We start from the raw sequence: 17,058 nt of genomic DNA, 5'->3' as shown, positions 1-17,058 counted from the left end.
AGTTGCGCTTTATTTCTGTCAGGGTGTCCCAATCGGTGGTCTGGGCTATTGTGTTTGAAATGTTGAAATCTGCCAGAAAAGAGGGGTCTGCAATGATTTCACTGATGTCACTTTCAGTAAAAGTTAAGCTGAGATTTTCTGCCATGGCTTATGGAAATGAATAAACTCTTGGAAAACAAGTAGGAGAGTAAGGAATTGCGTCCGTAGTCGTCGGACGGGGAATACTCCTGATTCCCTGGGTCAAGGTATGAAAGAACAAAATGAAGGAGTACTACCCGATGAGGGTAAATGAAGGCTTTTGTCTAAACACAGGAAACATTATTCCTTTGTTAGGAAACCCCTCACTCACCACCTAGTGGTGACTTGCTTCATCATCGGGGCCCACCCAAGTGGCCTAGCGTCACTTGGGTGTGCTTCAACACCTGCAATTGCAGTGGAGCTGGTAGTGAGATGTGGGGTGCAAACAAAAAAGTGTGTAAGTGTTAAAAATTGTCCTGGTAGTCTTTTATTTAGAGTTTAATAAAAAAGTAACTGGACAAAAGTTAAAAATCAAAGTTGAGATAGATAGTCAGGCGGGTCACCTACTTCTCCGTGCTCGCGGCTTCCAAGCAGCGAGCACGGAGAAGTAGGTGACCCGCCTGATTCCGCCCATACAACTAATATGTTGTTTTCGGCATAGCGCCCTGCCCCTGCTTGATGCAGCTCGACCCGAGCACCAGCATTGTTTTGTAGCACCCTACACTTTAGGTGTGCGTTCCAGAAGTTTATTTTTCTTCTGATGCCCAAGGATTTAGGGCTGGGTGTGTCTTTTAGGGGGCACATACCACCCACTTCCTTGTTTTGGTCCTGAGGAATACCGGAGATTTTCCCCTTATGGTAGAAACATGTCGACCATCACATAAAACAGAGATAAGTAGGCCGTAACTTCCCTACTACTATCTCAACTTTGATTTTTAACTTTTGTCCAGTTACTTTTTTATTAAACTCTAAATAAAAGACTACCAGGACAATTTTTAACACTTACACACTTTTTTGTTTGCACCCCACATCTCACTACCAGCTCCACTGCAATTGCAGGTGTTGAAGCACACCCAAGTGACGCTAGGCCACTTGGGTGGGCCCCGATGATGAAGCAAGTCACCACTAGGTGGTGAGTGAGGGGTTTCCTAACAAAGGAATAATGTTTCCTGTGTTTAGACAAAAGCCTTCATTTACCCTCATCGGGTAGTACTCCTTCAATGAATAAACTCTCACAGCTCTGCGCTGCCAATAAGTACTTATTATCAATAGGAGAGAGAGGATTAGAGAGCTAGTTCTTATTCCCAAGGTTTATATATTTCATCAAAAAGAACTAGTCTAAGTGGACGTGATATGGTGATCAAAACCTGTATGATTTTGTAATAAAAAGAAATACTTATTTCTTTTTTATAAAGCCCTCACCCACCAACCCAGTTGGTGGCATGCTTCATCATCGGGCCCACCCGGTGACAACGAGTATGTGCTGGGTGTGCCACAACGCCTGTATTACAGCGGAGCAGGTATGTTACTGAATGTGCAGTGAAAGTGGTGTGAAAGTCAGATTTAAAAACTGACCAGTGGTCCCATTACCCGAAGGGTTTATTTTAATGCTTCTGCCTCTGGCAGTAATAAAACCAATACGGTGGATGTAGGTGGGGTGGTAATTAAGAACTCCTACATACAACAAATGGTCTACATGTTTCAGCCTAGCCTTGAATATGTACTGGCTTTCCTCAGGACCTTAATAATGTGTAAAGAGTGAGATCTATACAAAATTTTGAGTTAGACCCAAAAGTGTGTTGCAAGAGGGGGATTCCCTCTCAGGACATTCCTGTAAATTAAAAAACACAAAACAAGACAAACAGACATACAGATTTTTGCGTTTTGAGTATGGATGACATAATCACGTACATGACTATTAGGCCGTAGTGTCCATGTGATATACGGGAAAAAAAGGCATTGGAGTGCCGAGGTGGCGATGAAACGTGGTAGATACCGATATATGCGCTACTGTGTATATAGTTGTATATATCAGAAGTAAAAAAAGTTGACAATGTTAGAAAATCATTCTCACACTTGCAATTAGAAGAGATGAGATTCCGGCTGGGATTCTGGCTGATTGTTAAGTTCCAAACAGAAGAAAAAAAGGAAAAAAGTGGCATGGTAGCCATTGTGAACGCTGAAAAGGAAGGTCTTACCCTTGGTAGTAGCGGAAGAGCTGTTCCTCCTGTCCAACTTACTACATCACAGCTCAGGGCCCTCTCGAGGACCTAGTAGGCCGCGTCGGATCTCCGTGGATGAATGACCCGTGTCTGACAGGCTCCTAATTACACCTCACGGAGGGTGGGAAAAACAGGTGTTCCCCATTGCTGGATGATGCGAGTAGCATCTGTAAAGGAGAGAGAGGTGAGGGAAAATAGAAGTCAGACTGATGGTGGCTCTAGCGTGTGGCGGTAATAGCCCACTGGTAAATGTCAGGTGACTAGGAGTAACACAAGTACATAAACCAAATACATAAGTGGCCTCGCGCTCTTTAGGGAAATGGAAAGAGGGTGAGTACTAGAACACATAATCAGATGCAAGCATGCCAACTTTTGTTAGATCACCCCAGACATGATGACAATACCCCAGTAAGGTATCATATCACTTGTTGTCCTCTGGTATCCTACTAACTACGCTTTCCCTCCCACCTCCCATACTCTCTCCTATTCCCCACTTGCCCTGTAACACTCAACATACCGAAAACATTTAACCAAACAAATAACTTACCTGCCCAACTGAGCTCAAGTCTTTACTCCGTTGATCACACATATTATGGTCAATCACTCTTTTTTTGAAGCACAAGTATAAAAGTTTACACAGTACAAAAATAGAAAATACCAAGAGGCAACCTGCATAGCTCCAGTTGCGCATATACAGTATTCATAGTTCATAATCCATTTTAAGACAGAAAAACCATCATCTAGAAATTTTATAACTAATTATTGCACAAGGAAAAACATGATGATAAGAAAGATAAAAAGAAAGAAGATCAGATGTATTTTGGTTTTAGCACTCCGGGTGCACCAAAAAGGAAAACTCAAAATATACTAAAAAGCTCAAGATCTAATAAGTATAGCAAAACTAATGAATTATAATAAAACAATTAAATTCCAAAACCGCCAGATTCTTTCCAGTTTTGTAAAGGGATCTACCCGTTTAGCATAAGTAGATTCTCGATTAAAGACTCTCTGCATTTTTAAAATCCATTGAGAGATCGTCGGGACCACCTTAGACTTCCAGTTTGCTAAGATAAGTGATGTAGTGTGGCTCACTGGTTAGAGGCGGCAGACCCGAGAGCAGAGGACGGCCCGGGACCAGGGTTCGATTCCCGGCGCTGCAGGTTTCTGGACCAGGGTCAGCGGACTCGATAATTCTCTCGCCTCGGTGCCCACTCTGATCAGCGATCACACTTGGCAACTCTGGGCATTAGCTTGCCTCATCTTTACTAACGGCCCCATCAGACCGCCGGGGATGCCTGGTCTCACCCTGGAGATACCCATTAAGGGACCATCTCTCAGGGAAGCCAGGAAGGGTTTCGCAGCGGTCGAAGCGCGTTGGGACCCTCTGGGTAAGTAGTGCGCTATATAAATGCCTATACATGTGGCAATTAAAGTTGCATTAAAGATAAAATAAAGTTGACCTACAGTCAAGTCTTCACTCGCCTCTACTATGCCAAAAAGGTCAGTAAGGGGGCTGGGAGGAAGAATAGTTTCCAGTTTCTTACTAATTTCAGAGAAAATATCCTGCAGAAAATGTATCAGGTGGCAGTATGTAATCCAGACTACCAGCCCACATCTAAAGCACCTGGGATCAACAGAGGGGAACATTTTATTGAGCCTATCTGGAGTATAGTAGATCATCAATTTGCTGAACCATGCCATCCTTTTCAGATTCTTAATCACAAAACAATTACTCGGTCTCGGTTTTATTTGAGCTGCTCTTTATTTTAAGCAGACTGAGCACCTCGATAAATGTATTCGTAGGTGCTGACGTATTTATCATCAAGTATTTTTTGTCATATCACTTAGAACAATTATAACTTTCAAAATGTCCAAGTTTGACACTCTACAACACATTTACGAATCATAAACAATTATTCACAAATAATGGATACAAAAAACATATGCAACAAATTAATTATACATAATTAAATGCAATTAAAATGCACATTGCGATTGTACACCAGTACTTTTTTATCCTAACAGTCCTGTGTCATTTGCTCACTATATTATAGGACTGTTCTCACAAGAGACAATTTTTTTAAGGAATATAACTTTATTGTATGTGTACACCACTTTGATGTACACTCTTGATCTAATGGCCCTTTGGGGATAATATGAAAGTCTATGAAACAGCCGACACGTTTCCAAACCCACTAATGATTTCCCAGGTTTTTCATCAGGGCTTGACTGGGTACCTGTTAATGAATAGAGGGGGAACAATAGAATATATTTGCCTTCACCTTCGTTCTGTCAAACTTTATCTATGTGGGTTCAAATAGTTACCTCTGTCCTTCGCGGACACTTTGTTTCTTATGTCAGTGCTCTTGGCGTTTTCCTGAAACACCTTTAAATTTAAATTATTCCAGATTCATTAATGCGTTCTACATGCAGATGAAGGGGACCGACATGGGGTGTCCTTATGCCCCAGAAATGGCGGTCCTTTTCATGGCCCTTTATGAGGAGCGCTTCGTGTACCGGATTAAGCCTTACTGAGAACATATAATAACATGGTATCGTTACATAGACGATATTTGGTGCCAGTGGAACAGTTCAGAAGAACTTCTCATCCGCTTCCACGAATGGCTAAACATGAGGCACCCTGACATAAAATCAGTATTGCCTACAGTCAGACATGTCTGACTTTTTTGGATGTTGAGGTCTTCCCACAAGGACACAAAGTATCAATTACTTTTTATTGAAAAAAGACTGACAAAAGCACAATACTCCATTATCGTAGCTTTCACCCTCAAAGCCTGAAAGCTAATTTACCTTTTAGTCAACTGCTACGAATAAGACGAAATTGTTAAAGAAAGGAAGATTTCTTGGCACACACAGAAATCTTATGTGACCAGCTGAGAGCTAGGGGTTCCCCCAAAAAAATGTTGAAACACGCCACCAAACGTGCTTGGTTCACACCCAGGGAAGAACTATTGACCAAGAAAGACAAGAAACCTCTTGAAAGATTAGTCTGTGTAACAACGTATGGTTCACATAATAACAAATTCAGAGCAATCATACTCAAAAACTGGCATCTAATCTCCAATTTGGAGATACCGATGGAAAGACCATTGTTCGCCTTAAAGAAAAATAGAAGCATTGGCCAAAAAATTATTAGAGCAGACTTAGGAATTTCCAAAGCCAAATCAGACCCACGCTCAATATGGAATCTCAAACCTGTCGAAGGCCACCACAAATGTGGGACCTGTATATCATGTGCCAACACAATAGAAGGAGTAGTGTTTGAGTACAATTCCATTAAATGGACTCACAAAGAGTTCACTAACTGCAAAACGTCGATATATAGTCTATGCCATAATTTGCCCGTGCCCAAAACTGTTTATTGGAAAGACCAATCAACAAATCAGCCAGAGGTTGGCCCAACATCATTCAAGAATCAAACAAAAAGTGTTGACCGCCCCAATGGTCCAACATTTTCTGGAGAGCAATCACACAGAAAATGACTTTAAGTGGACAGTGCTCTCGGGCATTAAAATTCCTCTACGTGAAGGCAATGTAGAAACTATCTTGCTGAGAAGAGAAGCTTATTGGATTTTAAAATTCAACTGTTTGGTTGATGGGATGAACGAGATGTCCGAATTACAACAAGTAATACGTTAAGCCCTCTACAATGATGACCGTTTTTAGGTATCAGGACAATTAGCAAGAAAACCCCATATAAAGATAACCAACAATAGCAATACGGCAGTAAACCCCATGAGACTTAGCCTCTAATTAATTCGCTATCTAATCACCCAATAACTGTGGTCATTGAATAGTATTAACTCAGGATTGACAACATCTCCCATAATTCGTCTGTTCCAAACACGTGACATAACCGACTAATTCCGGTTATGCGCTCGTAAATCACCCGACAATCACAGCACGGCTGAACACCAGCGGAGTAAAACGAAGACTGATGATCGATACGTCAAAATTCAAAAACAACAATGTGAGACATGCGGCTATGAGCTATAATTTAACCCATCACTCAGTCAGTCAGCGTAAATACTAATAAACCACTAACTCACTTGAATTATTTTCACACTCACAGACGAAACATGCTCTTGAAGGATTCACGCGAATGCGGCTTTCACAACTAAAAAGAGAAACTTGGAAAGCGCTGCAAGCACAGCAATTTCAGGTTCAGAGCCAGCTAACGAAGTAAGTTTTGGACCATGAGCAACCTCATACATAACAGGCCCCATGGAAACCAAATGGCTAAAATGTTTGTTCATAATTCACAACAGTTAACGCCACTGCTGCTCAATCAGTGAACTAGAGACTTGTGACATGAACATTACCTAAAAAAGAAACGAGACCAGCTACGTGTTCCCGAATACAATCGCATAAATAGTAAGTCTTTTTTGCCGTATAACTAAAAAGTATCATAGCGAACAACAACAAAGTGTTGCTTTATGTAACCTGAGACAATCGGTTTGTCTCTTTCTCTATTTAGGATTTAAAGGTGTTTCAGGAAAACGCCAAGAGCACTGAAATAAGAAACAAAGTGTCCGCGAAGGACAGAGGTAACTATTAGAACCCACATAGATAAAGTCGACAGAACGAAGGTGAAGGCAAATATATTCAATTGTTCCCCCTCTATTCTTTAACAGGTACCCAGTCAAGCTCTGGTGAAAAACCCGGGAAATCATTAGCGGGTTTGGAAATGCGTCGGCTGTTTCATAGACTTTCATACTATCCACAAAGGGCCATTAGATCAAGAGTGTACATCAAAGTGGTTTCCACGTACAATAAAGTTATATTCCTTAAAAAAATTGTCCCTTGTGAGAACAGTCTTATAATATACTGAGCAAATGACACAGGACTGTTAGGATAAAAAAGTACTGGTGTACTATCGCAATGTGTATTTTAATTGCATTTAATTATGTATAATTTATTTGTTGCATATGTTTTTTGTATACATTATTTGTGAAATATTATTTATGATTCGTAAATGTGTCGTAGTGTGTCAAACTTGCACATTTTGAAAGTTATAATTGTTCTAAGTGATATGACAAAAATACTTGATTATAAATACGTCCGCACCTACGAATACATTTATTGAGGCGCTCAGTCTGCTTAAAATAAAGAGCAGCTCAAATAAAACCTAGACCGAGTAATTGTTTTGTGAATAAGATTATGATGTCCTACTCGGTCCGGTAAGGAAAAGACCCCTCTTTGGTTTAAAATCCTTCTCAGATTAGCAGCCCTGACTGTTTTATAGCTCATGTTATTATAGTTCTGCCATAGTTGCAGGATAAAAGTGCAACCAGTAGCAAAGTTAGTCTTCTTCAGGTGATCCAAGATCACCTGTTTATTCTCACTGATAGAGATTGTACCTACTATATCTTCATTGATGATTATGGAGGCTTTCGTAGTAAGGTACAGATTTTTCACAACATGGCAGAATTCACGTGGAATCGCGAATTTCTTTAAGATTTTAAATAAAACCTGCCATTGTACTCTGTCAAATGCTTTTTCAGCATCAAGCATTATTACAGCCGCCTTCGTTATACTAATACAAAAATAATCGCTCGCCTGCGCCAAATAATGAGTATTGGAAGCCGATAGTCTGTTTTTGGAGAAAACCTTTTCTGGTCATGATGAATCTGTGTATGGGCAACCTGCGCAAGTCTATTTGTCAGGAATTTAGTGAAAAAGTTGTAGTTAGAGTTTAATAGACTGATAGGCCTATAGGAGTTGACCTCATCTTCTGGCTTCCCTTTTTTAACAAAGCTTATAGCCGCGTCTTGAGTGAAATTCTCCGGAACTGGGTCCCCTCTGAGAATCACATTGAATAGTGTACTTAAAAATACAGCAAGTTGAGGGCAAAAGATCTTATAGATCTCGGACGGAATTCGGTCTGGCCCGCAGGCCTTCACAGCCGGAGATTTATTGCCTGGGTAACTTTGTCGAGGCAAATACCTAATTGCGAAAGCTCTTGCGCCTCAGATGATAGGGTAGGGATGTTTATCTTATCGAGCCAATCTAGAGCGACCCCAGGGCTGGTATTATGTGTCTCGGTATAGAAGTCTTTTTAGTGATTAAGAAAAACCTCTAAGATCTCTGAGGGGAGTGACGTAGAGCGCATAGTAGTTGGATCTAAAAAATGTTTAACGTGATTCGAATTTGATCTCCTTTTTGTAGACCAAGTCAGAAATGTACTTATGTGCTCACTCGGGTTAACTGCGGAATGTATAATTTTATAACCATATAGGAAATCAAACCAAACAAATGAGACCCGCTTGTCTGGCAAGACTATTAAAAGGTTCACTTTTCTCTCTGCCACTGCATGCCATGACTGCAAGAATAACAGCATTGCTTATGTATGACATGACTAAGCGAAATTGTAAATTGTGTACAATTTTTAAATTATACAAGTTACTTACTGTAAATCAGACATCCTTGCATGCCAACTCAAAGTAAAGATTTGCTTTTTCCATCTGTCCTTTTGCATGAAATGATCATACAAAAGTATTAACACACTGCGCATATGTAGCGGGAATTGTAAATGAATAATTATAGTACCTTCTTGAGATTCGGTCCCTAGTAAACTGATTGTGATAGAAGATGGAGCACCAACATCATTTGCTTCACTGTTCAACAACATTTGTGCACTTTCAACAAGACATCATGCACCAAGTTGGCAACCAGTCCCACAAGAGGCTGCAAGATCTCTGGAAAAAATGTGGCAAACGCAAAATGATCAGACATGTCTTTGCGGCCCCGGCTGTGCCTCTGGTAGAAACGCAGGTGCACCCAGGTTAACAGAACCCCAAATCCATGGGATACCAGCAGATTGCTCTCAATCAATGTAGTTACTCGTGAGATAATCAGTATCAACAGCAGACGCTTTGGAACTACTTGCCTGAGAACATATAAAGCCTTCAGGGCGATGCCATCTTCCATGGTTCGTTAGAGAGCCACCATGACCCCTGTGAGAAACTCCAAGACACCATGGATTTGGATATTAGGCATGTATGTCAGATTTAAAGTGGCAACCTATGTTAGAATGTATTAAAAAAAGCACTCAAAATGCCCACAGATATGTTGACTACTGCAACGTACCAGGATCCAGCCGGCTAGCACCACTGTAGCCAGGCTCCCACCGAGGCCTATAAGTTGGCCGGGTCTCACAGGGTCTGAGCACCAGCAATTTTTCTAACCCCTTGGCCGCGGCGGTAATTCCGCCGCCGTGCTGGGGGGAAGAGGAGTCGCCCGGCAGCACCATGCTTGTGACGAAACCACTCCGTCACAGGCGCACTGTGCTTATGACGGAGTGGTTCCGTCACGGCTCTGTCACTCACTAATTCGCCCGCACAGGCGGGGAATCATTGCCCAGTGGGCGGAGCGGCCGCGGCGTGACGGAATCACTCCGTCATGAGCACAACGCACCCGTGGCTCGTGACGGAGTGGTTCCGTCACTAGCACGGAAAGGGGTAAAGGGGCCACAAAACTGATCACTATCGGGCTCTGTTTTGTGCTCTGGCAAGGGCGGTCCGTGCAGTGACAGCAAGCACATGGATGTGCGTGTGCTCAAACTGATCTCTTCTCACTCGTGGATAAGTTACGGCATGACGTCATGCCAGGTGAGCGTTGTAGGGGAAGGGAAATCCTTTAAAGAGAGTCATTTTCTCTCTGGATTTTCCTTCTGTCTTTGAAACTCAGGAGCAGCAACATTGCCTTTTTTTTTTCCAAAAACTTTATTCACAGCTGTTTTGTCATCAGGTAGAACAATACATCAAGTATTTCCACGGGTTTTATATTTTCACCCCAACACAATCTCCATATCTTATAGCAGTGATAGTCATATAGTACAGCAGCAGCAACATCGTCGTGGTGTCACCAGGGCTTTAAATGGAGCCTTTTTCAATATTATATACAAGCCATAGTTGCTGCTTATTTATCTTATGCAACTAACAATCATTGACAAAGCCAAATAGTCCTGACTTCTTGTATCACATATCTTGATGCAATGCCAGAAACAGCAAAATACAAGTTGGGTGGCACACTATTAAGCTATGCCCATAATTACATTGGCCACGCCCCCTTGAGAGACCCCCCCAGTTTTTTCATCCCACTTAAAGCCCTGCTCACACCTACATTCCAGATTTGCTTTTCTACCGCGCCATGCGTAATAGGTGTTCATATCCAGCAGTTGGGTGGGAAAAGAAATCTAGGGGTCATGCCTAGTGTGGACGTAGTATCTAGCCTGAAGATGATCAAGTTGCTTATGTATGACATGACTAAGCGAAATTGTAAATTGTGTACAATTTTAAAATAATATAAGTTACTTACTGTAAAACAGACATCCTTGCATTCCAACTCAAAGTAAAGATTCGCTTTTTTCATCTGCCTTTTTGCATGAAATGATCTTACAAAAGTATTAACACACTGCGCATATGTAGCGGGAATTGGAAATGATGAATTATAGTGCCTTCTTCGGTCAGCATCTTGAGGTTCGGTCCCTAGTAAACTGATGTTGATAGAAGATGGAGCACCAACATCATATAGTTTCACTGTTTAACGACATAGGTGCACTTTCACCAAGACATCGTGCACCAACTTGGCAACCAGTCCCACAAGAGGCTGCAAGATCTCTTGAAAGAATGTGGCAAACGCAAAATGATCAGACATGTCTCTGCGACCCCGGCTTTGCCTTTGGTAGAAACGCAGGGACACCCAGGTTGACAGAACCCCAAATCTCGGCCGATTTAAGGTCTGAGTCTCTCGGGCTGCGCAAATCGTCAGCGGCCATATTAAGTTGGGCACTCGTTGCTCGGTGCTCTAGTCGCCAGTATTTAAAGAACTAGTTATGGCTCCGCGCAGTGGACGCGATCAGCGGTCGTGCCGCAATCACGCCGGAGTCGAGCCAGAGTCCAGCCCGTCTGCGCCCGTCAGCGACAAGGAAGCGCCAGGGGCCAGGTATGCTGCTTCCCCGACCTCCTATGCCTCAGGTGAACCCCTATACTCCTTTTCTGCCCTCCGAGCAGTGAAACCTTCTAGGCTGTCTCGCCATTACTCCTTCACCCCTGAAACGCTTGCAAACGCTCCTGTTTGCGGATGTAACGGCACAGCTGCCCTGTGTAAAGCTAACTGTTACCCCCTTCCATTATGGCACTTCTGGCGCCTACCGCTGTCCACACGGGTTTCCTCATTAATTCCCGCTCATTGGTTAAAAATAACATCTCCTTTAGGAATTTCATCTCACTGAGAAAGCCCTGAAGGCTTTTATCACTGAAACATGGGCCACGGACTCGTCTGAACCGGACTTGTTAAATGCTATCCCTGAAGGGTACTCTCTGGCCAGAATGGATAGAGTGGGTCGAGTGGGAGGAGGCCTGGGGATATTGTACCACAGCACTATAAAATGTCGGACTGTCCATCTGTCCTCCCCGCTCGAACGCCTTCATGCGATGCATTTCACTCTTAATCCCTCCCCCACGATCTCCTTCACCGGAATAATGATCTACAGACCCCCTGGCCTCAGGTCCGCCTTTGGCCTAGAACTCCTCAAAATTATAGAGCCCTATAGTGATAGTCCTTGTCTAACCATTCTACGGGACCTTAATTTCTATTTGGAAAATTACAATTCCCCTGACACGGCCCATCTGTAGGACTCCTTATCCTCCTGTTGCTTGCCGCAGTTAGTGACTGGTCCCACCCATCTAGCTGGGCATACCCTGGATGGGGTATTTAGCAATGACCCCCGTCTTCAAACTGGTACCCCCTTTCCCTTGTCGTGGTCTGACCATTTTGCTGTTCCCCTTGATTTCTCCTTCTCTCCCCCTACCGGCCCTTTGCCTGATCACACCAAGTGGGTATTGAGGAGGAATTTTGGGGAGATTAACAGCGACTCCCTTACTTCTTTTTTGGCCACACTTAAACCCCGATTTACAGGGGATGTTCACACTGCGGCTCTTGACCTCTCTAACATCCTGGCGGAGTCTGTCGACTCGCTTGCTCCAGCCCGGCAACACTATTCTGCCAGGAAACGGCCTTCAGCCCCCTGGTTCTCTGAATCCCTTAGGATTCTCAGACAAGGATGCAGGAGGCAGGAAAGGCTTTGGAGGGCACACCTGGACCCCAAAGAGAAGGATAAACATAAAAACCTTCTCAAAGGCTATAAAGCTGCGGTGTTGACAGAAAAACAGGCCCACTACTCTAAATTAACGTCCTTGCTCAAATCTCCTAGGGATTTGTTTAAGATAGTTGACAACCTCTCCCTTATTCAGACACCTGACCCCATAACAGCCTCCTAATCTCTATTTGACCAGATCTCCACATTCGTCCATGTGAAGATCCTGGATATTCACACAGACCTGGAAATCCTTAATTCTAGTTCCCTACTCTCCACCCCTCCGACCCTTATTACGGAAATCCAAGCGCCTGCCCCCTCCCATTCCCTCTCCCAGTTTCCCCCATCACCTATGTACATCTCAGTGCGCTGCTGGACAAGATAAAGGCCGGGTCACCACTTGACCCCTGCCCCTTAAAGGTTCTTAAAGATTGCAGACAGACTATTCTGCCCCCGTTGATGGAGGTTATGAATCTGGCCATTTCAGAGGGGGTTTATCCCCTTTCCTGGAAATTGTCCACTATCAAGCCTCTAAGGAAAAAATCTACTTTGGATCCTGGGATATTAAAGAACTTTCGTCCCATTTCCCTTCTCCCTGCCCCTGCTAAACTCTTGAAGGCACATCTTAACCTTCATCTGAGTGCCTTCCTTGACAGTACCAACTCCCTGGATCCTTCACAGCACGGCTTCCGTAGGACTCACAGCACTGAGTCGGCACTTACAGTGGTTGTCGATAGCATCCGGTCCAAGATCGACACCGGCCAGACCACCTTACTGGTGTTATTAGACCTTACAGCGGCTTTCGACACCCTGTCCCCTAACATTAGGTTAGCCGACTCAGCGAGCTGGGAGTCAAGAGTCCCGCACTCAGCCTCCTAACATCCTTCCTCGACCAACGGAAGCAAAGGGTTAAGCTAGGCGAGTACATGTCACCCATCAAGCCTGTGAAGTGTGGGGTCCCTCAGGGCTCCGCTTTAAGCCCAACGCTTTTTAACGTCTATGTTGCTCCACTCGCGAGGCTCATAAGACCCTTTGGGCTAGAAGTTTTTTCCTACGCCGACGTCACGCAGATTATGGCCTCCATATCACAATCTGTGAGCATAACTGCTCTTAATTTTAAAAACTGTATGGAGGCGGTCGCCGGATGGATGGTTAAGAACTTCCTCAAGTTAAATGGGGAGAAAACGGAGGTCCTCATTTTTTGGGGCAAAAGTGAGATTTGGTCAATGGACTGGTGGCCTTCTGTTCTTGGCGCCTGCCCCTTGCCGTCCCTCTTTGCCCGCAATCTTGGGGTCATTCTAGACACTACACTCTCGCTAGACAAACAAGTCAGCAGAACTGTGTCCACTTGTTGCAATGCTCTGCGGATTTTAATAAACATTATTCATTATCTCTCCCCTGATGCACGCAAACAGGTAGTAGTGGCGCTCATTGCTTCCAGACTGGACTATTGAAATGCACTGTATTTGGGCAATAGCAATGGTCTGGTCCAGCGCCTTCAGACTGTGCAGAATGCGGCTGCCCGGTTTGTTGTGGGTGCCCCTAAACGCTCCTCGGGCACGGCTATCAGAAAAAACCTGCACTGGCTCCCCATGCAGGCGAGGATTAATTTTAAGGCTCTTTGCCTTATACATCGTGCCCTTAATGAGACCGGGCCTGAAGCTATTCGTGCTCTTGTGGCCTACTATACTCCAGGCAGAGCACTCCGCTCCTCCGGTAAAAACCTGCTAGCTGTTCCTCGAATATCAATGGGGTGGAAGGGCCTTTCGCTTCCTTGTGTCCAGACTCTGGAATACGCTCCCCAACGACCTTAAGGGGATTTCTTCCCACACTCTGTTCCGTAAAGCACTCAAGACCTGGTTATTTCAAGAAGCCTATTTGTAACTCTCCCCTTGGTGATTTTTGAGCTTTCCGTTTACCATCTTTCAGCGCCTTGACGCCTATGGGTACAGTTGCGCTTTACAAATCTCTATTAATAATAATAATAATAATAATAATAATAATAAAATCCATAGGATACCAGCAGATCGCTCTCAATCAATGTAGTTACTCACAAGATAACCAGTATCAACAGCAGGAGCTTTGGAACTACTTGCCTGAGAACATATGAGGCCTTCGGGGCGATGCCATCTCCCATGGTTTGTTAGAGAGCCACCATGACCCCTGTGAGAAACCCCAAGACTCCATGGATTTGGACATTAAACAGGTATGCCAGATTTAAAGGGGCTACAGATGTTGGAAGGTATAAAAAAAAGCTCCCAAAATGCCCACAGAAATATTGACTACTGCAAGGTACCAGGATCCAGCCGACTAGCACCACTGTGGCCAGGTTCTCACCCAGGGCTTTGAGTGGGCAGGGTCTCACAGGGTTTGAGCATCTGCACTTTTTTTAATGGGGCCTCGAAACAAGTCTCAATCGGGCTCTGTTTTGTGCTCTGGCACAGGCGGTCGGTGCATGTGCTCAAACTGCTCACTTCTCACTCGTGGATAAGTTACGGCATGACGTCATGCCAAGTGGGTGTTGAAGGGCAAGGGAAATCCTTTAAAGAGAGTCATTGTACTAGAAAGATACACCGGTAATTTCTTGAAGTTAGGTTCTTTATTTAAGCCCCCAGCACTGTAGGAATGAATGTACAGCTGGCAGGTAACGGAGCTTCTTTCATAACAGCTACTAGAGAATGTTCCCTATTACACATATAAACAATTCTAGATCTAAAGATTCTACACAATACATCACTCTTAAAGTGATCTACTACAGTCATTTTCTCTCTGGATTTCCTTCCTCTTTTTGAAACTCAGGAGCAGCAACATTGTTGTAGTGTCACCAGGGCTTTAAATGGAGGCTGTTTCAAAATTATATACAAGCCATAGTTGCTGCTTATTTATCTTATGCAACTAACAATCAATGACAAAGCCAAATAGTCCTGACTTCTTGTATCACGTATCTTGAAGCAATGACAGAAACAGCAAAATACAAGTCAGGTGGCACACTATTAAGCTATGCCCTTAATTACATTGCCCACGCCCCTTTGAGAGACCCCCCAGTTTTTTATCCCACTTAAATCCCTGCTCACACCTACATTCCAGATGCGCTTTTCTACCATGTCATGAGTCATAGGTGTTAATACCATCAGTTTGTGGAAAAAGGAATATAGGGGTCACCCCTAGTGTGGACGCATTGTCTAGCCTGAAGGTGCTGTGTTCTAGAACCATCGTTGGTTTGTGTGGGGGTGTTCCTACTTTCGCCATTCTGCTGCAGCGATGGCCAGGCATCGCTGTCTTCTCTTCTGGCGTGGTGTAGATGCTTCTTGGGTGTTTGCTTCTGGAGGGACAGTAGCAAAGATCGACTTCACCACTACACATGTGCTGGCCAGTACAGCCAGGAAGCGCTGCTGAGCAACTGGGAGATGTTTAAAATTAATGGACAAACAAGGGTCACCTTCTCGGCCAAGTAACACGGATTCTGTTTGGTCTACTGTGGTTCTCTTTCCTACGCAGTTCTCCTGAGGACACCTTTACCTCGATATTGTGGCGTGGCACCCTCAGTTCGCGGTGCACTTCAAAAGCGCAGCCATGTTATGTATTCTCCGTACTGGGCAGCATCCGAGGCTTAACTTTTTTCTGACACAAGTGCTTTTGCTATTTTCTTTGTGTAATAGTAGGTGCTGTTGGATTCACAAATGGAGGTTTTTTATTCAGGGTTGGTGGAAAGGACACTTTTTAGTAGGGATCGTCTGCTGGAATGGGTGCCTTTAAGGAGGAGATAACGTCACACATGAGAAGGATAGGGAGCTGTGAGGAAATTTATGTGGTATCCGGGGATGACATCAACTATGTGTGGAATGTCAGACAGAGTACCTAACAGTTTAGCAAGGGTGGAGTTAAGAGTGATGAGGCAGGTTACGGAAGGCCAAAGATTCGGATGCAGGCGAGGAAAACTCAATGCCTGGGAGTAGCACTTGTAAGAAATGAGCGCATACTTTGAAGAGGTGAGGAAACTGTAAAGGGCGGGCCCTAGGCCCTCATGCTGGAAATGACTGAGACGCAGGACACACTGCTTACTCGGTGCAACTTGCCCAGAGCACGTGCGCTCGGCCTCTTTTATTGATGCTGTGTCACATGACCAGTGACATCAGTGGTGGGTGGGTGTTAACTGTAGATACAGGCTTCAGCACTAGACTGCTGACTTATGCTGGGCATTACATCCCTCCCCAAATTGGTTAAAAATTAACCCCAACAGAAAAAGTCCAAAAACCTGTGGGGGAAAGAACACACAGAAAATAACATTGGACTTGCGTTTTCAAAATGAGTCTCTTTGGCTGCTTGCAAGCCGCAGGCAGTATAGTTCTTGTGTTCAGGACTAATAGTTCTCGGTGGCACGGTTCGCAGTTGTTCGGCGGGTTCACTCTTTGTCTGTACTGTCTGTCTGCTGTTCTAAGCCCTGCCTTTGCTTCACTCCGTTGGTGACGAGAGATAACTGGATGACCCAGGTGTCACCAGTCTTCTGGTTTTGTTCTCTCTTCTGGCTTCGTGATGTTTTCCGGGCAGGCTTTAGTGTTGACTCTTGGCAGGTGAATAGAGTAGGTGCACACATCCCTCTCACTAGGATGCCCCTCTCGCCGGTATTCCTCTGTCACCAGATGTCCGGGAGGACCTCTTCGCCAGGCTTCCACTAGACTGGTGTTTTCGGTCGTGTTG

At 44.2% G+C, this 17,058-nt stretch overlaps 1 protein-coding gene and 1 pseudogene across 1 annotated transcript in view; one reads left to right on the top strand and one right to left on the bottom strand.

Annotated features, from left to right (window-relative positions):
* KANSL1L (KAT8 regulatory NSL complex subunit 1 like) overlaps positions 1-17,058 on the top strand; it is a 2,604,205-nt gene that overhangs the window by 1,182,250 nt on the left and 1,404,897 nt on the right. The window lies entirely within an intron of this gene.
* LOC147730744 (uncharacterized) lies at positions 1,839-16,954 on the bottom strand (annotated as a pseudogene).

This window comes from Lissotriton vulgaris, chromosome 2_1 (assembly GCF_964263255.1).
Source record: "Lissotriton vulgaris chromosome 2_1, aLisVul1.2, whole genome shotgun sequence".
Taxonomy (NCBI): Eukaryota; Metazoa; Chordata; class Amphibia; order Caudata; family Salamandridae; genus Lissotriton; species Lissotriton vulgaris.
Note: the sequence above shows the minus strand (reverse complement) of the source record. Positions and strands in the feature narration are given on the sequence as shown.